Raw genomic sequence first — 17,327 nt, 5'->3', positions numbered from 1 at the left:
GATTCCCACGGTCACAGCCATAGTAATAAAAAAGTCCTGCCGGGGGCAGACTGGGGGTCTGAAGTAACAATGCTCCTTCTCCTGCACTTCGTTGATGTAACCCTCCATGAACTCCTTGGCATCCCCCCTAATAATAACAACATCTTGGTGGACCCTGGAGTCATGTAGCTTCTTCAACCATTTTTTAACACCATTCACCCAATGTGTCGCCATATTCTGAAATTAGAAAAAAAAACACTATACTTGAACATATAGATTTTTGGAGAAACACAGGCTAAGCATCAAACTGATCGGTCCTGATAAATATTTTGAATATTTAACTAACATAGTCTAATAATAATAAAAAGAAAAGGAACATGTCTTTTCATCTTGCGCTTTTCTATTTTACAAGTCTTGGCTGCATTTATCTCTCCCCTGACTTCTTTTTCGCTTGATGGAAATTTGAGCCCTCAATAGAGTCTTCCAGGCAGCGCTGCAAATTATACAAACTACTAATATACTAAATAATACATAAAAAATATGACTTCTGCCCTGAGACCAGAGAAGACAGTTGACTCCCTTTTGTCCAACTGTTGCCCTGAGAAGAGAAAAATATGACTTCTGCCCTGAGACCAGGAGGGATTCACCTGCCCTGGGACACAATTGTGGGAAACAATAGTCTCTGCCCTGGGACCAGATGATACTAACAGTCATGAAGAAAAGCCAAATTTATAAATTAGACTACAACGCCCTAAATAGTCATTTGTTTTTTGAATATGAGTACAGTAAAGCTTATTGCAATGTAACTTACTTAAACAAGCTTTCTAGCTCAGCTGATTAGCTTGACTAGCTAGCGCTTATGGTTTACATGTATGTGCACACACTGAAAAGGTGACGTTTTTCTGAACTATTTTGTTCTTCTACATTTTTGTGATAAGAACCGCAGGCAACAGCCACTGCAACATTTTAATGCAAGCTACAACACTAGCTTGCTTCTGAAACAGTAGGCTAGCCTACCCTTAAGCTACAAGCTGCACCATTATACTATGATTTCGAGGGTAGAAAGAAATTCACGCATAGCTGTACATACAATGCTCCATTTTCAAGAAAATTACGTTTTTGTTTTTACAAACTTACTTTGAAATGATAACCAGTTCCAGTTGCAGTTCCTCTTGGCTGCGCACCGTTAAATGATAATCAGTTCCTCTTGGCTTTGGCTGCGCACCGGTGGGAATATTTGCGGGAATTTTCAAAATGGTGGCCGCGCCTCTTCAATTCTCTCCTCTCTTGCGATTGGTTGTCAGATTGAACCAATCACAAACGTTCCTGCCCTCAGGTCAACTTTGAGTCAAAAAAATTCCCACCTGCCAAATAAGGGGCCGTCTGCAAAGTGCAAATCCCAAAACCCTTCTGCACAATTTATATTATTAAACATATTCAATAGCTTCACTGTGACCCACTGTACTGTCACCAAATTCAGTTCACACATGCTCTCCTGCTAGTTATACTACATTACTTAGTTTGATAAAATAAAAAAAAGCATACTTTTTATGATTATTTATTATGAAATAAAATCAATAACTTCACCCTTTTTAGAAAACAAAAATTAAATAACTTCACACTGTTATAATGCCACCAAATTCAGTAAGCAAATATAATGCAAAAGCCGTGTACAGTACCAATATAATTTGTGTAAAGAATAGGCCTACTTATTTTTTATGTGCAATTACTTCCCAAATTAAAGGGATAGTTCACTTTGAAATTAATTTTTGGTATGTTTTAGCTTACCTCAAGGGCATCCAAGATGTAGGTGTCTTTTTTTCCGCAGTAGTTTCAATTTTGATATTTTTAGGTCAAACCGTTCTTGTCTGTCAGTCATATAATGCAGGTCTATGGTCACTGTCTCAAAGAGCATGCACAGAGTCCAAATTAAAACAATTCCCCGTCGTCCAAATTAAACAATTCCCCATCGTAAGTACAATGGCCTAAGACACGAAACGAGCGGTTTGTGTGAGAAAACGAACAGTATTTATATCGTTTTTTATGGTGGCCGAGAGAGCTCAACGCGCTGCAACTGAAGAAAACACATGCAAATAGAAAAAACACCCGCAAATTAAGAAAACATCTTCATCAGTTTCACAACACATGTGTGCTCCAAATACTCACAACACAACCAAATACAGAAACGCGCTGCAAAAGATCACAACACAACCAAATACAGAAACGCGCTGCAAATAGGACAGAACACAACGGAAATGTTTCCGGGGAACCCAATAAGTGACGGACGGACGGACGGACGGACGGCTGGGACGTGCTTATTGCTCGTGAGCTTTACCTATGCCCTACTCTCTTAAAAGGGCAGACGGCAAAGCCCTTGAATTGGGCACTTTGGAGGGAGCGGGGCACTTGTGTGCCATTATGTTGATGAAGGGAGCAACGAAAGACAACGTAATTTCCTCATTATTTTCACCTGGGATGTTCCCATGCCAACGCAGCGCGTGTCCATCAGCTGAATAGCCGTTCTTACCAGAAATATAATATTATTGCTGTTAACATAACTGTTGCAAATAAATATACATTTTATACAACAAAGTTTTTATCTGTGTGTGAGTGTCTCAACTTTAAAACTTGCCGTCTCATATTTGGACCCTAGCTGCATTCTAACATTTCTTATGAAACTTATTTTAACATAACATGACAAAATGTGTACAATGTAACTGATGTATAGATTAATGTCTTTCCCTCACGTTCTTTTTCTCTATCTTTATTTATTTATTTTAGTCTTCAGCTCATTGTTCTTTTTAGTATTCTTATGACATTGAACATATTGTAAATACATTTTGTATATTGTATACAAAGTTGTATGCCATAAACGTGTCATCTCTACGGAAGCCCTGAACCGCAACGTAAAAAAAAAAAAAATTACTTAAAAAAAAAAAAAAAATTACTTAAAAAAAAAAAAAAAAAAAAAAAAAAAAATGCTATCATTTCGAGATTAAAGTCGAAATGTTTCGAGATTAAAGTCGAAATGTTTCGAGATTAAAGTCGAAATGTTTCGAGATTAAAGTCGAAATATTTCGAGATTAAAGTCGAAATATTTCGAGATTAAAGTCGAAATGTTTCGAGATTAAAGTCGAAATGTTTCGAGATTAAAGTCGAAATGTTTCGAGATTAAAGTCGAAACATTACGAGAATAAAGTCGAAATGTTTCGAGATTAAAGTCGAAATGTTTCGAGATTAAAGTCGAAACATTACGAGAATAAAGTCGTAATATTTTGTTCAGTAAAGACCTGCGCTCGTGAAGTCGAACTGCTTCTGACATGGATCTAAACATAATAGTAGCTTTTTACTTTTATCTGGGTTTTCAGCAAAAAGAAATTCTACAGGTGCTAATCTACCAACATGGTATTACCATTTGTCTTAGGACGTTACAAAATATACTGCGCCGGAATAGACTTTACAGGCGAAAACACTTTTCAGACTGGATGGAGGTAGCCAGCTTTATATCTGAGGAAATAACGGGATCCGGCCAAATGATTGGATACAGAATGATGCACTTAAAATGTATCCAGAAAGGATTTACGGTGAAGAGGGAAACAGTGCGGTTACTGTTGAGTGTGCTCGACCCAGATGGCGTTGCGTATAGACGAGCACGAAGACTCCGCCGAAGGAGGTACCACAATCCTGGTCCAAACTTTATGTGGCACGTTGACTCGTACGATAAGCTTAAACCGTACGGCCTCTGCATTAATGGATGTGTTGATGGATTCTCACGTAATGTGATGTGGTTGAAAGTGTATTTCACCAATAATGACCCGAAAGTCATTGCAACATATTTTATTGAGACAGTAAAGAATAGAGATGGTTGTCCTAGAAGAATCCGTGCCGATCGGGGGACTGAAAACGTTGCTATGGAGCAGATGCAGATCTTTCTTCGAAGAAATGCTACTGATGAATTTGCTTTTCACCTGAGTTTCTTATACGGTTCAAGCAATCATAATCAAAGAATCGAAAGCTTTTGGAGCATACTTCGGAAAGAGAATATTCAGTTTTGGATGAACTTTTTTCAGGCTTTAAAAGAAGAAGACCATTTCAATGGGGATTTCCTTGACAAATCAATCGTGCAGTTTTGCTTTACAACACTTGTACAGGTAAGACATTATCTATCTATCTATCTATCTATCTATCTATCTATCTATCTATCTATCTATCTATCTATCTATCTATCTATCTATCTGTCTGTCTGTCTGTCTGTCTGTCTATCTATATATCTATCTATTTATCTGTCTGTCTGTCTGTCCACATATTTATTTGCTAAAATAGCAAGACTGTAATAGGCCTATATATATATATATATATATATATATATATATTAATGGAGGATTTTATGTGCTTTTGTCATTTAAGGATGAACTTGACAGATTTGTACAGATGTGGAACGCACACAGAATCCGAGCGCAACGGAACATTACGGCACCTCATGGGCGTCCCTCCATAATGTATATGGCTCCTCATCTTTATGGATCAGACGACTATCTTTTCCAGTGCAATTCTTTGGATGTTCAGAACTGCCAGGAGGAGTGTCACATGTTGACGTACCCATGTGATGAGACAGTGTTTGAACTTTGTTGCCTGTTGATGGAGGAGCTTCATCTTCTTCCTCCAGAGGATGCTGAGGAAGGCAGAAACCTGTACATTATACTTAGACAGGAGATAAGAAATTTGATGTAATACACACACACACACACACATCCCTGTGACAAGCCTGTTTTTGTGTTCTGTGCACTTCTTATGAAAGAAAAGGGATTAACTGCTCATCTGGACCCATCCCATACCATGCAGATGAACTGTACACACATTTAAGAATTTAATTTAAGAACAGTTAAGAATTGAGATACTAGAGAATATGTAGAAAGAACAACTTTTAATGTTTGTTTTACAATGAAATGAATCCGATAATAAAATTTGAGCTCAAATCAGATTGTATATATAAAAAAAAAACTGTTATGCTAATATATTGTATTATTTTTGAGCTGTAAATGTAATAAACTTTTTTTTCATAAAACAGTTGTGATGTATGCTTGAACAAACAGGAAATTACAGTACAGCAGTAACCAACATTTATCAAAATAAACTAGTAGTGCACTAGTAGAGGCAATACATGCAAAATACTTTACATGCCCAATTCAGATTTAACATTTCATAACAATTATTTTTTAACAGTTTATGGACAGTAAGCATATGCAAATCTCACAGTGACTGCAGGAAGCATTTAAAAAAGCTTCCAAGAAATCTTGATGTACCTTTTTGAAATGTTGTTTAACTCTGTTACTACTTAAACATTCTACAACATTCAATACGAATATGAATCATTATGTAAACAACATGTACAGTGTTAACGTGCAAAGTCTCAACAGCACAAGAGTTTTATGCAGAACATGCTCTAACACTGCTCAACTGGAGTATGAACCTATTTTTCTTCAGGATTCCACATTCAATGTGTACATTAATTTGAATCAACATAAATTAGGAATGTTAACATAAAATGTTACAAAACTACAATGTAAACATAAAATGTAAACAATAGATATTTGCACAGGTACCACATGCAAAGTCTCAAATAGTGTGAAAAGAGTGTTCTGCGCTTTGATATGTTTTCAGGTATGAGCATGCTTTTTTTTTCTTTCTTTTTTCTGCATTTTTGGGCATTGAGGTTGTGAGTGTGGATTGAAGTTTTGATGTTCTGAGTTTATAAAATGTCCAGCTATACAATGTCCATGACCCAGATGTTACTATCCAGAACACAATTAAATTCAGCACGGAACTGTGGGAAATTGTCATATGAGTCAGAGAGTTCTAGGACCATCCCACAGGTATGTCCAATCGGCCTTCTGGTGAAGTCTGTCTGGACGGTGAACTGTACATGAATAGCCTCAGCAACCACCAAATCGGAACCAGTACAGAATCTCAGAAATTTGCAGAGTTTGTCTTCGTCAGTTTCCCTGATGTACCTTTTCAGGTGGTTGGCAACCTCTGCTTGATTTTCTGACATTTGTGCTGGGAACTTCAACAGCCCAGTCACCTTTTTTGGTGTAGGCTTCAGGTCTTTGTATAGCTGTTGAATTTCTTCTTGACTAAGAGAGATCTGGCCTTTTGTGACCTCCCTCCAACAGTCAATAACGAACATTGGTTTCTGTATGAGTTCCTTGTGTGCAATTTCGTCAACAATTCCTGGTAGAGAGGAAACCGTGACCCTCCTCCTGCATTCATAAGTGTTCATGATGTCCAGAAGGTCATCCATGTCAACAGAGGAAAAGTCATTGAGCGCTTGATTGAGAACATCTCGTTCCTGGCAGCTCACAAAATGAAGGAAGGCTGCCTTTAGGTCTGTATATACAGCCCCAAACATCATTTCCTCAAGAAATGGTGGAGCAAGCTTAATGGGCAGGTATTTGCAATCTTTAAACCCTTTAAGAAGGATTCGCCCCACAGCTTTCCATTTGTCAGAGCTGAAGTCATGCCTGAGGAAAGGCACTTTTACAGATGTCCCGACAGTGCAGTGTTCATAGAAATCAGACCAGAAGCTACTGTACACATCGCGAAGGACACCCGGACCACTGCCTGCTTCCTCTGAGTTGTTAGGAAGTATACGTCTCACTGTCAAGGACTGGTTGACAATCTTGTGGTCAGAAAATGCCTCTATCATGTCACTGAAGCTATTTGAGTAGTGTATGGTTACATTTCTGTTGAGCAATGCATTAGGAGCACTCTGTGGTGAGTCAAAAGGCTCATGGATCACTGTGTCACTAAGAGAATCTCCATCAATATGGTGTTGTGGACCAAATGTAATCTCGGGGTCACTGCTGACATTGAGCGCAATGCTTGCAAGGTGGTCTTGTGAGGAATGTATGCTCGTCTCTTCATCAGAAACCAAGAACACATCAGGAAGGGTGTCTTGAGGCTCATTTACCTCTAGTTGCTCATAGTCGTGAGTATACAAGTCATCACCTTTTGTCGGATCTGAATTGGAGATATCACTAGCATGGTCAGATTCATCACTAGATTCACTAGACTCTTCAGTCAGGTTAATTTTTGGATGAGTTGCTATATAGAAACGCAATATTGGGAGTTTGACAGTATTGTAAATTCTTCCGACTGAGAGATCCTTGGGGAGAAGATTTTGCTTGAAGTCCCAAACTTCGAATTCAAAATCAGACTCTTGACCTTTGGTGGAAACTCCATTGTGAAAGAATAATGCCTTTCCCTCTTTTAGTATGTCATCATATCCTGCCTGAACATTTATCTGTAGTTTTCTAGTCCCCCCACCTTGCCTTGCTCTGACCTGTTTTATCCCTTTATTTTCTTTGTGAAGCCATCCAATTTCAATATTTCGTATGCATGATTTTACTTTGCTTCTTGCTTTTTTGTTTGAGGTTTGTGGTACCTCCTCATCCTTATTTCCCTCCCTTCTAAGATTCATTTTCTCTCTTAATTTCTCTAAGAGACCTTGCTTTCGCTTCACAGATGGTGTCTGATGCCTGCAAAAATGTATCAAGGCAATCCTGTCACCATATGAGGGAAGGTACTTTGCAAGTTCCGCATCTTCCATAAGCAGGATGACTTCTCTGTCAATCTGTGAAAGCAAAGGGACAAGGATGTTAGCTTTGGACACAAGAAAATCATACTGATTCATAACAGCTAAAAGGACATGTAATTAAAGAAGAGAACCAAATGTAAAATCTGGTCACTCATATTAGATACAGTAATGGGCATGTTTAAATGGATATTACAAAAATTCAGAATGTTATGTTATTATTTACTTGACATGGACTGGTCTTTTAACATAATGCGAAAAATAAAATACATTTTAATAAATATTTGTGTTCTTATTATTTTTTTTATATTAAAGAATTAGTTCACCCAAAAATGAAAATAGTTTTTAATGAAATCTGAGAAAAATCGTTGTGTCCCTCCATTGACAGCTATGCAACAACCACTTTTAAGCCCCAGAATGGTAGTAAAGACATCATTAAAGTAATCCATGTGACCCCAGTGGTTTAAACTTGAAATTGTATGAAGCGATGTGAGTGCTTTGTGTTAACCTTGTTAACCTTTCTATTAGCTAGTTAGAGCATATTCAGTGTGCCTAGTGATTTATACAAACACCCAAAACACCATACCTTTTGCTGTTCCATAACTGTAATTGCTTCCTCAGAAATGCCTCGATTTCTCAGGAAATTGAAAACATCTGTATTTTCCTCCATCATGGGTCTGGAAAGTAGAGTACAAAAGAGTTGTTTTAGAATAGGATAGATTGAAAATAATTGATAAGGCTAGTGGGGAAAATAGAGGGAAAATAGAGGTATTAAAAAATGTTGACCTGTTGCATGTCAAAAAAGCCTCATAAACTGAATAAATACATGTAATTTTATTTCATTGATTGGTAACACTTTACAATACGGGTGCACTAATATGCATTAATTCATACTTAACTAATGCACAGATAATCATGAGTTAATGTATGACTCATGAAGAACTAAACCATTAATGAATTATTACTGCATCAGCAACTAATAAAGAGTCTATATGATTAATAGTGTCACGGTGGTGTAGGTTGAAAAAAGGCGAACAGGCAAAGAGCTCCATGAAAATGTTATGATTGGCTTATGTTCTGCAAACCCTTGTGCATTAAGTCATCATGGATTTTATACAATTAAAAAAAATATCACAGAATAATGGTTTCTATACTGTAATAAAGGATATGCCAATTAACACTGCATTATTCATATAAATATGGAAATACCCCATGATGGCTTGAAAAACACACATAAACCATATATTATCACATCATGTGTTCATTGTCCTCATGTTTCATCAGTCAAAAGGTTTCTGCTTTTTATTCAGTTTAGCTGGGTGATTTTTTCCATTTAAGGGATTTACTGGAACGTCATAAATCATTACCTCTACGAGACCGTTTTTGTCGTTCTGTTTGAGAGCGCCCTACGGCTTCAACTATTGAAGTTACACTAGTAGTATGAGAGTGTTTGAGCTACATAAGGCTCACATGATCATCTCATTTTGGATAAGAATAATCCAAATCCGTCAGGTCACGTTTATCTGGTCTTTTTTAATTTAAATCTCTTATTTCACATTGCCCCAAATGTTTATGTGAACACATCCGAAAAAAGTGCGGGGATTTTTAATTCGATTTTGCTAAAGTGGTAGAACTGAGCAGGTATTAATGTATATGATAATATTGATAAAGGGGCTTATTTAATTATATTCACAATCAAAGCAGTTCCGTAGGCCTAATCATTCTTCTTGAGCCATCACTAACAGGCGCCCGCAGTTTGAAAACTCCTGTAGGCCTTTGTTTCATTAACTTTAAGATAATCTGATAACTACGTTTTATATTTAAATTGTATCTCTTGTTTAGTGATTTTTACTGTACATAAAGGGCAAGGTAGCCACACGATTGCAGCATTAACGTTAGTGCAATACAGTTTACCCGCAACGCCACCGTGTAGGCTACCTTGTGCAACGCCATCAAACTACATTTACACAAATGTGTAAAGGTTGATTAAAAAAGTTATAGAATAGTAAGCATACCTGATGGATCGTGAAAGTTTTCGGCTCTCCAGCTGTTCAACACTGGCGGCTGGCGCAGGACTGTGTAGTGTGTTTCACGTTACGTCAACGAGGCTGCGTTTGTAATTTTGACTTTAATCTCGAAATGTTTCGACTTTAATCTCGAAATGTTTCGACTTTAATCTCGAAAAGTTTCGACTTTATTCTCGAAACATTTCGACTTTATTCTCGAAACATTTCGACTTTATTCTCGAAAGATTTCGACTTTAATCTCGAAACATTTCGACTTTAATCTCGAAACATTTCGACTTTAATCTCGAAACATTTCGACTTTAATCTCGAAACATTTCGACTTTAATCTCGAAACATTTCGACTTTAATCTCGAAACATTTCGACTTTAATCTCGAAACATTTCGACTTTAATCTCGAAATGATAGCATTTTTTTTTTTTTTACATAAATTTTTTTTTTTTTTTTGTAATTTTTTTTTTTTTAACGGATATATTTTTTTTTTTACGTTGCGGTTCAGGGCTTCCGTACATCTCTGTATGTTTTGCAAAAAAAAAAAAAAAAAAAAAAAAGAAATTAGACAGCTGTAAGCGCGTCCTAGCCGGGTCCGTCACTTATTGGGTTCCCCGGAAACATTTCCGTTGTGTTCTGTTCTATTTGCAGCGCGTTTCTGTATTTGTTTGTGTTGTTAACTTTTGCAGCGCGTTTCTGTATTTGGTTGTGTTGTGAGTATTTGGAGCACACATGTGTTGTGAAACTGATGAAGATGTTTTCTTAATTTGCAGGTGTTTTTCTATTTGCATGTGTTTTCTTCAGTTGCAGCGCGTTGAGCTCTCTCGGCCACCGTAGTTTTTACCTCTTATACACAGACATGTCCGAGTGATCTGATCTGACGTGTACGCAGACTGGTGCATAGATATATACACACTAGATGTCGCCTTGTCTACGGCAGTTCATTGGAACGAATGTCTTTAAGTTGACATCTAGTGTATCTATGTGTAGCTGGTTTAAAAAAAATTGTAAAATGTAATGAAGGTTGTTAGTGAACTTCATCAAAACTTAATAATTTTTTTAAGTTTTTTAGTTTTAGTTTTAAAAATTTAGTTTTTATATTTGTGTGCTGAGTTGTAATCCAGTACAATGTACATAATTCTAGTGGGAACCATTCATGCAGAATATTGTTGTATATGGGGCACATATTGGTGACGCAAATGATACCTCGTGCGATGTGCGAACAGCGCCATCTTTAGAAGCACATTTGCTGCTGACAAGGTCGGATGTGCTCTCTCTCGCTCATCTGACGAGCGTGCTGGTAAGGACGTTTTGATGTGTATTAAACAATGTAATCGATTTATTTCATGAGATAAACGATGGTTAAGTGAAATGAAAAGCTTTGATGTCATGAAATTGAATGCATTTAATTGCTTTTTGAGTGTTTTATTGAGACTGGTTTTGCTTACTAGCTTTCTCTGTGCTGTATGAGCAGACTGAAGGGGAGAGACGTTTATCCCAATTAATTGTGCTCTGTATTTCTGCAGGTATGTTCAATTGTTTGTGTTACATGTTGAGAAATGTTTAAAATGTGTTTAATATCAAGTTTATATGAGTTTGATGCATACAAAAAAGAATGAGGTCTGTTGGCAAAAGTGATGTCATATTGAAAGTGACAGTTTATTTGCAATTAACCTGTAACTTTTGACTTTTTTCCCCCATCTAATGTATTTACTGATACAAGAAAGTGGTGAAGAAATTATATTTTCCCTTGTATATTATTTTGTATGCCATAAGGGTGACCTGTGTTTTGTGGCTTACTATGTTTTATTTAATTTATTTTATTATTTGCCCTATGTTTTGTAACTGTTAATTGCTTCAATTAAGATCTTGAGAAGCACATTTGCTGCTGACAAGGTCGGATGTGCTCTCTCTCGCTCATCTGACGAGCGTGCTGCTTTCTCTGTGCTGTATGAGCAGACTGAAGGGGAGAGACGTGTATCCCAATTAATTGTGCTCTGTATTTCTGCAGAAAGGGAATAAAGATCCTGAGACCTCTTTCATCAGCGTCGTCTTCACTGTATAGAGAACAAACACAACCAGAGTAAAACTGTTACATAAAAATGGTGCCGTGACTTACTGGATCTACTGGTTTGGCCGCAGCCGATCGCCGGAGTTGTGCAACGAATTTGTGATGTCTGGATGCTGCATGCGGAGGCTGTGGAATCTACTTCGCCATTGAACTGGTAACTGTAAAAGAATAAGAGAATCCACTTTCTTTTTTTTTTCTTTTTTTTTTTGTGGACTGACTTATTGAACTGTTGTTTTTCCTCATCATACTTATTGGACATCCTCTGGGGTCAGTTTTCTTTTGTTTATTCTGTCATTGTTGTAAATTTATGCTATGGCTGGAGTAAGAAAAGACTCCGATATGATAACTCCATATCTTGGGAGGGGTAGAGGGTTGTTGGGGGTGGACGAACCTGCCATTGGTAAACCTAGAGTATTAGTCTACGGTCCCCAATCATCTGATACCGTACCAGAACATCCTGTTGGGCCGACTGCCTCTACTCCTAGTGATATTAATGATAACGTTGCACAGCAGTTACAGATGGTGGACAACCAGAATGAGACTTTTACCGCCGCCGTTCCCGCGGCGGCAAAATTGGGATGTGTATTTGCTGCCTTTTACCGCTGAGTGGCGCTGTAATCACAGACTTTGAAAAGTGTCAGTTTATTCTCTTTATGACGTAATCTTCCGCGGCAGTAATCTGAGCTGAGGTCACAGATAAATTCAAGATAAATATTGTGGTTAAACGAATTCAAATTCATTAAATTTAAACAAAGTAGACACACGTTAACATTGTGTGCCCAGTTTTTCTATAATTTAGAAAGGCTATGTCAATAGGTTACTTGTCATTTACCTCGTGTTATTTTAATGTGTTTGTAGATTTATTAACTGAAACATAACAGTGAAATAAATTAAAATAATTTACCGTAAAATTAAAACATTTTCAGGACTCGCAGTTACTAACCGATGTTCTTACTAGGTCTTATATTCACTTACTTTGTTATATTCAGAATTAAATAGGCTTACATGTTGTTATGATTATCAATTGAATTCTTTAATAAATAATCAACCACAATGCCTATTACTGCCGCAGCAAAAATAAACCAGTCGAATTTCAAAGTCGTTCGCGAAATGACTATACCGGGTAGCGCAAGTAAGTTTCCTATCTGTTTATTTAAAAAAAAAAAAAAAAAAACTTTTTTCATTATTTGAACAAAAATGAGACTGATTGAATATGTAAAAATATAAACAGACAAAGCAGAGAATAAAACAAACTTTTAGGGAAAAAATATAGGCCTATTATGCTACAACAGAATTGGTTAACATTAACGAAAGCAAAATATGTAAACATACATTTCAAACAAAATAAAACAAAACAAATTTGTGGCCGAGTGGTAGGCTATAACTTACGTTTCGATTAATTCAGATGACAAGGGGTTCAAATCCCGAACAAACATGGGCTACTTTTTTATTATTAATGCAGAGAGATTTGATAGTTCTAAAATATTGCTACACTATATAGTTTTTTTTCTCCTATAGCCTATATTAAATATTTTATATTTATAAAATAAAATTACCATTAATTTCCATTTTACATTAGGGACAATTTTTATCCAACAGAATGGCTGAATTAACATCTACATAATAATAATAATAATAATAATAAACAGCACAAGGTCTTGTAAAAACACTTTTTTTTTTCGACACATAATTTCGAGACAGTAAATTGCCAATGTTAAAAAAATGAAAAGAATATAACAAACTTTTAAAACAGAGAAAATGGTAGACCTAGGCTATTCAGGCGATGGTCAATGCATTAACAATAGCCTCTCGGAGCTTCGAACGATCTGAGATCGAATCTCAATGTAGCTAACAGTGTTTATGTTTTTCCGTTCTTGATGCTTAAATATGCATCTGTTTATTAAAGTCAATCATCTTGTTTAATTATCAATTGTACATTACAACATAAATTTGCTACATTCCAGTTGAGCCGCTGCAAAGACGACACATATGATCTGATGAAGGAAGACTGTCAGCCGATTGCACCAGAAAATGAAGATGATGAAGCTCGTCTTTAATCTGCTAAATTATTTTTGTTGTGTGTGTGAATCATTCACGAGATTGAGATGACTGACAGTTATACCCGGCCATAGCAACGGAAGACATTTTTCAAAACAGATCGAACAAATCAGAAAAATACTTTCAATACAGTATTGCTTTCAATGAAAAAATAAACAATGAAAATGTAAAAGAAAAATAAAATTAATTAAGTTTGAAAATCCATCGCACATTTCAAGGTACGAATAAAGTGTCGGGACAGTTTATTTATTTAAACAGGGTTGCATCGATAGAGTTTATTCCCTTTGTGATGCAAAATAAGAAACACAGAATCTTATTCTTGCAACATTTAAAATTTCTATTGTCAAAGAAATTGCAGCTAAATTAAAAAATTAAAACGGTACAAAACGAAAAAAGTTCAAAGCAACATAAATTAAGAACCGGCGTTTTTCTTTGCCTCTCTCGCGCTGGATATTTTTTTAGTAAGTTTGGTCTCCCTCACTGCGCGCGGCGGGTCTTTCTCGAAATTAAGCATTTCAGCGTAAAAAAACACCATACAGCTGATAATAGGCTACTGTATGCCGCTGTGTGTCATCCACACAAATCACGAAAGAAAAAAACTGTAACAAATAGCCTGTGTTGCTTCAAAGATAAAGCATGCCTTGCTGAATTCACCTTACAATAAAACGAGGTGGGTCGCGAATTAAAGAGCTCTGTATCTGCTAAATTGAAATTGTGTGTGGAAAACCTTTAAATACAATCAATAAAACTACAATATTTATAATTTAATAAGATATAGGGCCTACATATGGACTTTTTGAGATTTTGAGATTAATCCTTAAAAGAATTTTGCCTTTGCCTGCTCATCAGGCTGGCTCCGACACTCTCCATATGAAAGACGGAACATTAACACCTCTGTCCTGCACCCCCATGATAAAGCAACTATTGCCTTCTCCAAACCCCCAACAGGCTAGCTGAGTTTGCAAAACAAAACAAAGAGTTTGCCACTCGTCGTGGTGTGCCAAAACACTTAATTATTAACTTCAATATTTCATTCAAAACAATCTCAAAACGCTTTGTGACATTTTGAAAAGCCGTGGATGCATTACTGCCACTGGAACCATGAACGCAACAGAATAGCCTACTGGTTCTGATTTTATTGTTTGTCGTTTAAACGTCATATATATATATATATATATATATATATATATATATATATATATATATATATATATTATATACATAATTATAGGCCTATATATACATTTTTTTTTAACAGAACTGCTTTTGAAATTACGATTGGAATTATTATAGGCTACAGAAGTAAAGTCATTGTATAATATTTGTTCCTTAGTGTAAAATGGAAATGCATGGTGATTTTATTTTGTAAATTGGCTATAAGCAAAAAACTATGTTTTAGAACTAGACAAATCTCTCTGCATCAACAATAGACTATAAAATGCATTAATAGGCTAATATAAAAATATCAGTAGTCCAAGTTAGTTCGGGATTCGAACCCGTGTCATCTAAATGATCGTAACGTAAGTTCAACCACTCGGCCACGATTCACTCGTTGCGACATGGCCTAACGTTCCAGTGTGTGTTCGCTCACACGAGCGAGAAGCGCTCTTCATTCAAATGAACGCGCCGCCGCGTTTGTCGAACACTAATTCAACATGCCAGAATAAAACCTGGCTTTAGAACAATGCATAGCGCCACTCGTCGTGGTGTGCCAAAAAATTTACAATAATTTAGTTTCATTTATTTCAGTGTTAATGTTTGAGTTAAAAAAAATTCTCTACAAATTATATTAACACAAAGTTGGCTATAAGAATCCTTTATAGGCTACGTAAAAAAGCAAAGGGCTTACAGTCTTAACATTTAGGCTACTTTGCTTAAATTCGATACATTTATTTTCAGTAGGGCCTAATAAATTTGTAGGGATGTAATTTCAGTATGCTTTACCAACGCTATGTATTCAATTAAAGTTCCAAGAGGTCTGGTCTCTATATTTCCTTCCCAGCTGACACTAATATGCAAGTGCACAGCAAAAATCACAACTTGTGCTTGCTGCGAACGCAAGTTATTTAAGGTGTCTCAACTGTACACAGTCTACCCTACAGTGTGAATTCGTTACAAGGTTGCATTTAATTAAATTAATGTGCAGCAATTTGTACAAATAGAGTCTATAGGCCTACTATACTGTTGTAGCCATTAAATAATCTCATTTAGTATCATATTTGTTAAAATATTATAATGTTTTTTTTTTCCATCTATGTTGAATATGAAAAGTGAACAGCACGAGTAAGATAGGATGCATTATATCGAGAGATGGATATGGAGTGGGTCAGACATGATTTTGACCACTTCATTAAGTTTTGTTTAGTAGAAAACCTTTCTTTAAAGTGAATTTCGTTTTCTATAAATTGTATCTTAATTTTAATACATTTTTCATCAACCAATTGCTGGATTTAATAAGTAAGAGAAGCAAATATAACAGACACTAATCATGGAGGCGCCCGCGCGGTCACTTGCATTGCACGTCAGCTGGAGCGCATCTCATCCTCCTAACTTAACGAAACTCAGCGTATGCCTCACACAGACATGATAAATACATCAAATACACAAAGCTTGAAATGTCTTCAAACGAAATAATTCAAAACGAAAAGAAAAAAGCTACTCTCTGATTATGTCTTTATGTGCATTTCTCTCTAGGTGCGTTCACTACAAATATGGCGATCGTCAACTTCATCTTTGCAGTCGACACTGTCAGAAAACACTTGTTTATTGATAAAAATTTTGCACGCATCACCGGATTTACAAATACACATCTTGCTTGTTGCACGCACACATATTCTGTCGAAAAAACGAAATATTATGTTGAAATAACATTATTATTAATAATAGCCTACATCTTTTAGAATATTTGATTAAATGCTGATTGTTGCGGCTTGTTCAATTGAATAAAATGAAAACTTTAATTGTGATAATTAAAATAATTGAAAATTAAATATTTAGTGGCCAAGTTTTGCTAATTTATTATATAGGCTATTATATGCCTATTGCCTATATTAAGTAGGTCATATTAAGACAAGGCATATATTAAGTTATTTTAGCTGTTATGAGAAAAATAAATCTAACGAAATCTAAAATCTAAATCTAATAAATCTAAAACAAAATTCTAACGCCAATTCAACATGCCAGAATAAAACCTTATTTTTGAACAATGCGTAACGCCACTCGGCCTGGTGTGCCAAAACACTACATTTTAAACTTCAATGTTTAATTCAAAACAATCTCAAAACGCGTTGTGACATTTTTTTTAAAGCAGTATAGCCTATATACATTAAGGGCATTGAAACCAGGATCTTAACTAAAACGCGTTCCGCGTAATCTCTCAAAAATTATGCCTAACTACTCCATGTATTTTTTTTTTTTAAGGACTGCTTTTGAAATCACTATAAATTACTATGCAATTGTATCGCTCACGAGAGCTCTTCATTTATCTAATTCCTCAATAGAATAGTAAAAATATTCAGCGTCATTGCTCCTAATATCGTCTCTATTTTTAACTTTTGATTCTATTTTTTCAGTTCTAAAATTGATTCTATCTTTGGTTCTATTCTGTTGT

Source organism: Leuciscus leuciscus (assembly GCF_965113295.1).
Source record: "Leuciscus leuciscus genome assembly, chromosome: 3".
NCBI classification, from domain to species: domain Eukaryota; kingdom Metazoa; phylum Chordata; class Actinopteri; order Cypriniformes; family Leuciscidae; genus Leuciscus; species Leuciscus leuciscus.
The sequence above is the reverse complement of the archived record's forward strand: the minus strand, read 5'-3'. Positions refer to the sequence as shown.